General features: G+C 42.7%; 1 non-coding gene across 1 annotated transcript; it reads right to left on the bottom strand.

Annotated features, from left to right (window-relative positions):
• Positions 1–262: 262 nt before the first annotated feature.
• LOC118726698 lies at positions 263–397 on the bottom strand. The gene has a single exon (XR_004990379.1). It is a non-coding gene; the product is annotated as a small nucleolar RNA SNORA43 (small nucleolar RNA).
• Positions 398–7,872: the final 7,475 nt, after the last annotated feature.

Below are 7,872 nucleotides of genomic sequence, written 5' to 3'. Positions count from 1 at the left end.
CCCGATGCTGGGAGCGGGCCTCTGGCACCTCGCCCCTCCCCCGCCAGTCCCCCTAATCCCACTCCCTAGAGCGCTCTGCTGGTCTCGGTCTCTAGTGGGCGCTCATCTGTCAGGTGGCTCTGACCACCCACCCAGGGCCAGGGAGTGCCCAACCCCATGAGCCTCCAGGCAGGAGCCCCGAGCAGATCAGCTCCACTCTCACCCACCCACCCACCAGCCTTGTCCCGAGGGAAAGGAAGAGCAGAGCTGAGGGTCCCGCTGGGCATGTCAGGCTACACACCATCCTCAGTGCCCACTGCTCTGAGCGCTGAGCGTAGAAAAGCCCTTTCCTCTGCGCCCTGGCCTCACAGGCGCAGCACGGCAGCCGCGTCTGTGGTGCTGGCAGGCCCAGCACCTGCAGGGCAGTGATGTTTCTCTTTTACCCTCTCTGAAATTAATTAAAATATAAATATAAATATATATATATTTTAAAAGGAACATATTTTTATTTTTATTTATTTAATATATTTTATTGATTTTTTTTGCCCCCCTCCCTCCCTCCTATACAGACCCTCCCTCCCCAGAGTTTTATGTCCATTGGTTGTACTTATATGCATGTACACAAGTCCTTCGGTTGAGCTATTATCTCCCCCAGATCCTCCTCCCCTCCCCACTGTAATTTGACAGTCTGCCTGTTGCTTTACTGTCTCTATATCTGTCTCTTGGTTCTTCAGTTTATAATGTTCTTTATCATCCACAAATGAGTGAGGTCATGTGGTGTTTCCTCTTTCATTGACTGGCTTATTTCACTCAGCATGATGTTCTCCAATTCCATCCAGGTTGCTGCAAATGATGAGAATTCCTTCTTTTTTATAAAAATATATATTTTAAAAAATGCATAGCATTGGTCTGGCAAATAGAAGTCCATCCAGTGTCCAAGTGCCTTCTCCAACTTTTCTTTCATTTCCAAGCGCAGAACTAACCTTTATTTCACATAGCAGGTACTGTGGGCGAAAAGGGGGTGCTGTGATAGATCTGACTGAACGTAACCTCACAGGGTGGTTATTCATAAATTCCTAACTGGGCTGGTCATGGTGAAGAGTCACACCCCAGGCCTAAAACTTGTTTAGTGAAAGGTTTATCTTTTCCTGCAGCAAGCACTGTCCATTGTTGTTGTGTTTTTTTGTGTGTGTGTGCATCTAGGTAACACACTTAAAAAATGTTTTTATTGATTTTAGAGAGAAGAGAGAAACATTGATATGAGAAATATTGGTCAGTTGCCTTCCGTACACATACTGACCAGGGGTCAAACCCACAATCTGGGTATGTGCCCTGCCTGCCTGGGAAATCATACTGGCAACCTTTCAGTGCATGGGACAATGCTCAACAGAGCCACATGGCCAGGGGTAAGTAACACACTTTTGAAATAGTTCTTTCTCAGACTTCCGGAACTGTAACCACACTCAAGAGAGCACATAATCCTTATCCTGTAATCCAGTGATCTTTTCAACTGGTGTGTCGCAAAGAATTTTTAAAACATGCAACACCTGCCGAAACCAGTTTGGCTCAGTGGATAGAGCGTCGGTCTGTGGACTGAAGGGTCCCGGGTTCGATTCCGGTCAAGGGCATGTACCTTGGTTGCAGGCACATGCCCGGCAGGGGGTGTGCAGGAGGCAGCTGGTTGATGTTTCTCTCTCATCAACATTTCTAGCTCTCTATCCCTCTTCCTTCCTCTCTGTGGAAAATCAATAAAATATATTTAAAAAATAAAAATAAAACATGCAACACCTGATGATTCAGTCAGGGGGACTGACCTCATTTCCCTTAGATTATCAAGTAAAAAAAAAAAAAAAAAAAAATGACAACAGCCAACACAATAGCCGACTGGTGTGAATGAATAAAAATTATATCTATTTTGCCCTAGCCAGTTTGGCTCAGTGGACAGAGTATCAGCCTGTGGACTGAAGGGTCCCAGGTTCAATTCCAATCAAGGGCACATGCCCAGGTTGTGGGCTCGATACCCAGCGGGGGGCATGCAGGAGGCAGCTGATTAATGATTCTCTCTCATCATTGATGTTTCTCTCTCTCTCCCCCTTCCTCTCTGAAATCAATAAAAATTTAAAAAAATGAAATCTATTTTTTTTGGTCAGATAGCAAAAAAAACCAAAACCCCAAACAAACCAAAAAACACGTTTTTTTGACATGCCACAGAATTTTAGTAACTAGTTTATGTGTGCCATGAGATGAAAGAGGTTGAAAATTGCTGCTGTGATCCGATCCCCACGTAGCTTTCTTCCCCTTTCACGTAATCTTCCTTACATCCCCTCCTTCACTCCAGATGCATAAATGAAATCGCAATTTGCCATTGCCTGAAGTGTTTTTCTCAGTCTGTTGAGATCTTCCAGGCACATCCTCTGTTTGGTTCAAATAAGCTCATGAAAGTTTTTATAGGTTTGAACACTTCTTACAGGGGACAGTGCTCACCCAGCTGTTTGATGTTGGAGTGATAAACTCCCTTATCCATTTCCCCCACCTCCCAAAGTGGGAGGATGTTTATTATGGCTCCAAGCCCCAGGGAGTGGCAGTGGTAACTTTCTCCAGCTGGCACAATGGAAGGCCAAGGCGCTGGGCTGGCTCCTTGCAGAGGCCCAGGTATGAGGGACAGAGGGAGGCTGACTGACCTTCAGCATAGTTGGCTGACTTTCCCTCCCCACCTAGATGCACCGAGAGCAGCACAATGGGTTCAGAAAGGTTGCCTCTGCTGTCACCGTGACCAAATGCAATCGCTGCTGCTGCTGGAACAACTGTCTGAGAGCTCTTTGGCGGAGGAGCAGCACTGCATGACCAACTTTCTGAATGCTTAGAGGTCTAAGGGACGGTAGTGGCCATTTGACCCAGAGCCCTCACAGGTTGGTCAAGCAGCACCCCACCCCCAACTCTTACTTCAAGAAGCAACTCCAACCTCGTCTGCTTTAGGAATGGTTCTTCAGATAAAACATACATGGAAGAAAGGATCCAGTCCCAATACTGTTTCAAAATAAAAGCTGACCTAATGCAACCCCTTCATTATTCACAGAGGGATCTCAGGTGCACAGGAGACAACTGGCCTGCTCAAGGTCCTACAATTCTCAAGGTGTAGACCCGACAGACTCTATGTTTCTAGTCCACTGACTGCCCCGAAATTGGGGCTACAGCAGCCTCTGGCAACCATGGGCATCTCCTGATCCTTTCTGGGAGACCCCCTGCTCATCCCCAGCTTGGAAGTCCCCTTCTCCCCACCGGACCCATAATCCCAGCGAGTCCCAGCGAGCACTACGACTTAGCTGTGAAGTGAAGAGGCGCTCTCCCTTCCCCCACGCCTTCCCCGTGGCTCCCAAGCCCACTCTCCCTTCTGGGCCTCCTCTCCTCTCTTCTCCAGGCCACTTCACCAGGACCGGGGCGCCTCTTTCCAGCATGCTTTCTCCCTTCCCAAGGCCCTTCTAGTTTCCCCCCCACTTCTGGCCTGATTCCTTTTTTGTTTTCCCTCCACTTACTTGATCACCTTGGAGCACTTTAAGCCTGGTATCCATCTGTGTTCCTCTGGGGTTCGTGGTAAGGCCCAGAGTTCATGTCCAACCAAGAGAAATTTCACCAAAAGAGGATTGTGTGTATGAAAAAGAGAAAGTTAAATTACAGCAAACAAAAATTTATTTATAATAAAATGGTCTTAGGTAGGTTAGGGTGTACTTCAGTAAGCCATATGAAAATGTTTCACGACCACATCAAAATACTTGGTCATGTGAAGCACTTATAACTGGTCTGACCTTCAAGAGCCTTCGCCACCAGGTTTCTGCCTGCTTGCTGTCTTCTGTGCTCCGCTAAGCTGTACCTCAACGCAGCTCCAACAGGCCTGCACAGCCTCTGCAAGGTGTGACCTCTGCCTTCCTGTCTAGAGCCCAAGCATGTCAAACTTGTAGCCGCATACCTCACTTAAATCTATGAGTCTAGACTGCTAGATGGTTCTGCTTGAGTCTGACAAAATCCTGACCTCACTGCATGGTGTCGCTCACTTCCCTCCCCGTTTGGTTGTCCCTTAAGTATTTTATCAACAGCCGACTGTCTAAGGTCCTCAGTCAGCACTTCATCAGAGACCATTATATCCAGGGAGCTTTGCTTAACTACTGTTAACCCTTCCTTACATATATGCATATGCTTCTCATCTTTCCCTAATTACACTGGAAGTAGTGATTCATTTTCTGGGGCAGTGGTTTCTATAAATGCAAACTGGCTACCAAAGATCTCCCCTGAGGAACTCATTAAAATGCATATTCTTGGAAAGATGAGCTCATAAATCTGGGTGAGGACAGGCACAGGTGTAATGTAACGATGGGTGGGACCCTGGAACCAGCACATTTAACAAGCACAGTTTATGATACAGATGAATTGCCAGGTTGGAAACTGCTGCTCCCAGAGAATCTAGCACAAAGCTCTATACCTATAATGTGCTCACACGGTAGCAGAAGGCTTCGGGGCTGATAATGAATTTTATTTTTACTGTATTGTTTTATTAAACCTGTGCTGTTTCCCTAAGTGAGGTGTCAGGCTCTGTGGCTATTCACATATATTACCTTTTCCTTATAACCTTTAGGAACAAAGTGGTATTCTCATTGGCACGAGAAGTCTGAGTCTAAGGAACTTGTTTTAGGTTACAGCAGAGCTAGAATCTGACTTCTACTTACCAGATGGCATAAACTGGTGGCTTATAATATCTGGTTTGCAGGTAAGTTTTATTTGGAAAGTACAATGTTTAACCTTAAAAAAAACCCTCATTTCCATCATTTCTAAATTGGATATTTTGTATTAATAGCTGGATTTCTGGCCTTTCTTAAGGGGAGAGAAAAAAGATTGGTAACACTGGGATCCACATTCCTCTATGGCAACCATTAAGTGGAGCCTTTAGATGGATGTGGGCTAGAACTTACCAGAGTCCCTCTAGCCCCCATCCTCATCCACGGTTGGGCCTGCTTCTCTTACACTATGTCCCAGCCTGGTCCCTACAGGCCTGAGACTGAGGCCCTTTCTTATTTACTCCCCTGCTTCTCATTGTTCAGGAAGTTTGGTAAACCTACAGACAGCCCCTCTACTTGCTCTGTCTTGTATGGGTCTCTGTTCACAGAGGTGTGTGCATTTCTTACTGTAATTTCAATACTAAGGAACCTGCTGGCACATCATTAAGGAAAACTGGGATCTTTGATCCTTAAACTACACATTCTGGCCCTGGCCTAGTAAAATTCTAAATTTCATCTTTAAAACAATTGGGGAAAATATGGCAATTAATCTACTTACTCCAATTCAATGGGGTCTGCTATTAAGGAATCCATAGTGAGGATGCCACCAAGGGGTGGCGATCCCATGGGGAAGTGCCACCCTCAGCCAGGAAGGCTGGGAGATGGAAGCTTCCTCTTCACGTTACAAGGCCATTCAGAAACAAGAAATAAATGCTTACCCACCTCTACAAGCTGGGCCTTTTCAAGGCTGCATTAAAAAGCCAGGGACACAGATGACACTTAGAAGTTGTGCTTTCTGATGACCTTTTTGGATTCCTTTTCTATTTGTTTCTTTCTTTAAACAAGCTACCATTACTGCTGATTCAACACGTTTCATTCTATAAATTTTTAATGTGTATTCCCATTTTTGGAGAATGTGATCAGTTATGAAATTCTTTTAGCATCAGTATAGTAAGCTGCAAAAAAAAACAAAAAAAACTCTCTGCAAAACAGAATTAATCTCATGAGGCTAGGACTTCACGTTCATTGACAACTTACCAAGAAACTGTGCCAGGCATTTATGTACTCCATTTACTAAGCCTGAGAGGTAGGCATTCTAATTTTAAGGGTAAACAAACAAGGGGTGAGGTTGAAGGACACACAGCTCCAAATCTTCCACCCTTCTCAATGCTGCCAAATGCCTCTTTGGAGATCTTCCAGAAACAACCAGGGACATTCCTGGTTTCTCAGCAATACCTGGAAATCCAGATCATTTTAAGGCATTATACAAATGAGAGGTCTTACTCTTCTTCACCTTATCTCCCAATCTGCATGAAGCTAGTGGAAGACCTCCTCCATCAATTTTCAGTTCACCACCTGTAGTCCACCCTTCTCCCCAACACCCTTCCATATCTTCAAAATAATTTCCTAACAGGGATGTGAGCGAAATTTAAATCAGTGTAGATACCTTGCTCTACCTGCAACAGTTTCCATTTTTTCAGAGATAGAGTATCTACTCTCTAAGCCAGGCAAGTATTATTCAAGTAGGGGAGTTAAAACAGGGTCAAAGAGAGAAAAGCTGAAGAATTGGACTTTTTTGGTGTTTACTTGTATAGAGGAAAAATAGCACATAGATGCAGCCACAGTATTTAATTTGTTTGGATAATAGTTACAGATAAACAGATACACTCCATATACAATTACCAATACTTTTTTATACAGTTCATATTTCAGTACATCAACACTATTTTATTTACACTCTATGTACATTAACATATTTCTAAAGTCAGTGCATTGTCAACAAGTTTTATACAGTAATTTACAAGATGAATGTAGTTAATAGTTAATTTAATAAAGTTTCCACTAGTCATGAATTAAAAAAATTAATTACAACCAATATAACAAACATAGATCAAACAACATTAGTAGATTGTGCTACCTGTTTAAATAAAGTATCTGTAAGGAAATTATTTAAAATCTTCCATTTTTTTCATGGGACTTGTCCAGGTAGGAATGGACAGATTTTATATACTGAAAATCATTTAACTATAAAGTATGCATTTTGTCTGACTTCATCTCATTATTCCATTTAGGCCACTTGCAATTATAGTCTTCTGAATAGGGTTTCAACTTAGGAAGGCATTGAAGACAACCTTTCCAACTGCTCTGAGAATAACTGGATAATAACTAGCCTCAGATATCAGAACACAAATGCTGAATTACTTTGGTACCTACTATCTATGAGGAAGAAAAGGAAACGGAATCTGATAATTAATGAGAACCAACTTCCAGGGTCCAGATGAATACAAAAAGACTGAAAAAAAAAAGTGAAATATTTACTTTGAATATATATTTTATAACAACACATGAAAAAAGATGCTGCCTGAAATAAATAACATTTACATTTTTGTTCCAGTCTTGAATTATCAGAGGAAAAATAAAGTGAGCAAAGAAACAAAACTTTTGATGACTGCTACTGGGAAATTAAAAAAAAAAAAAAAAAGACAACCAAAACAAAAAAACTGGACATGCAAACAAAATAGAAATTTACTTTTAAAACCACCAATTTCATTAAAAATCAATGTTTGGGATGTATTTTGTTTTTAAACTGAATATGAAGGGGGAAATACCCCATTCAAGTTAATATATAGCCCTTATAGCCATCAAATATAAACAAGTCTTGAAAAGTTCATTTGTATGTACTCTCTCCTTTTTTAAAGTGCAAAACAAAGAAACAAAAAAAAATAAACACTAATTGTGAAATAGTATGTAGCTTTGATGCCATTTTCTTCTCAGAAGCTTTTTGTGCAACACGTGCAAGTGAAGATGGTGCAAACGTTGGCAACTGACCCACCACACTCAGCAGCAGGGGTGGAACACATTTTCGAGGACACGTAAAGTATCCTCCAAAGAAAGATGCCTCTAACTGAGAGGGCCATTTCGGCGGGATTCCCAGGATGCTTTTTTTCTTCTTCATAGAGTCTTCCAACCAAGGCCCTGGGTAGAAGGCACACAGCCCTTAAGAGATTCTTCGACTGAGCACACAATTGTGAATAACTCAAACCTGTGACTCCAGTTATATGGCTCTGCCACCATGACTGGTTGTGTCTCAAACACAAACACAACAAAAATAAAAAGCAAGAAAAGA

This window comes from Pipistrellus kuhlii, unplaced genomic scaffold (genome assembly GCF_014108245.1).
Source record: "Pipistrellus kuhlii isolate mPipKuh1 unplaced genomic scaffold, mPipKuh1.p scaffold_m20_p_22, whole genome shotgun sequence".
NCBI lineage: Eukaryota > Metazoa > Chordata > Mammalia > Chiroptera > Vespertilionidae > Pipistrellus > Pipistrellus kuhlii.
The sequence above is the reverse complement of the archived record's forward strand: the minus strand, read 5'-3'. Positions and strand labels throughout refer to the sequence as shown.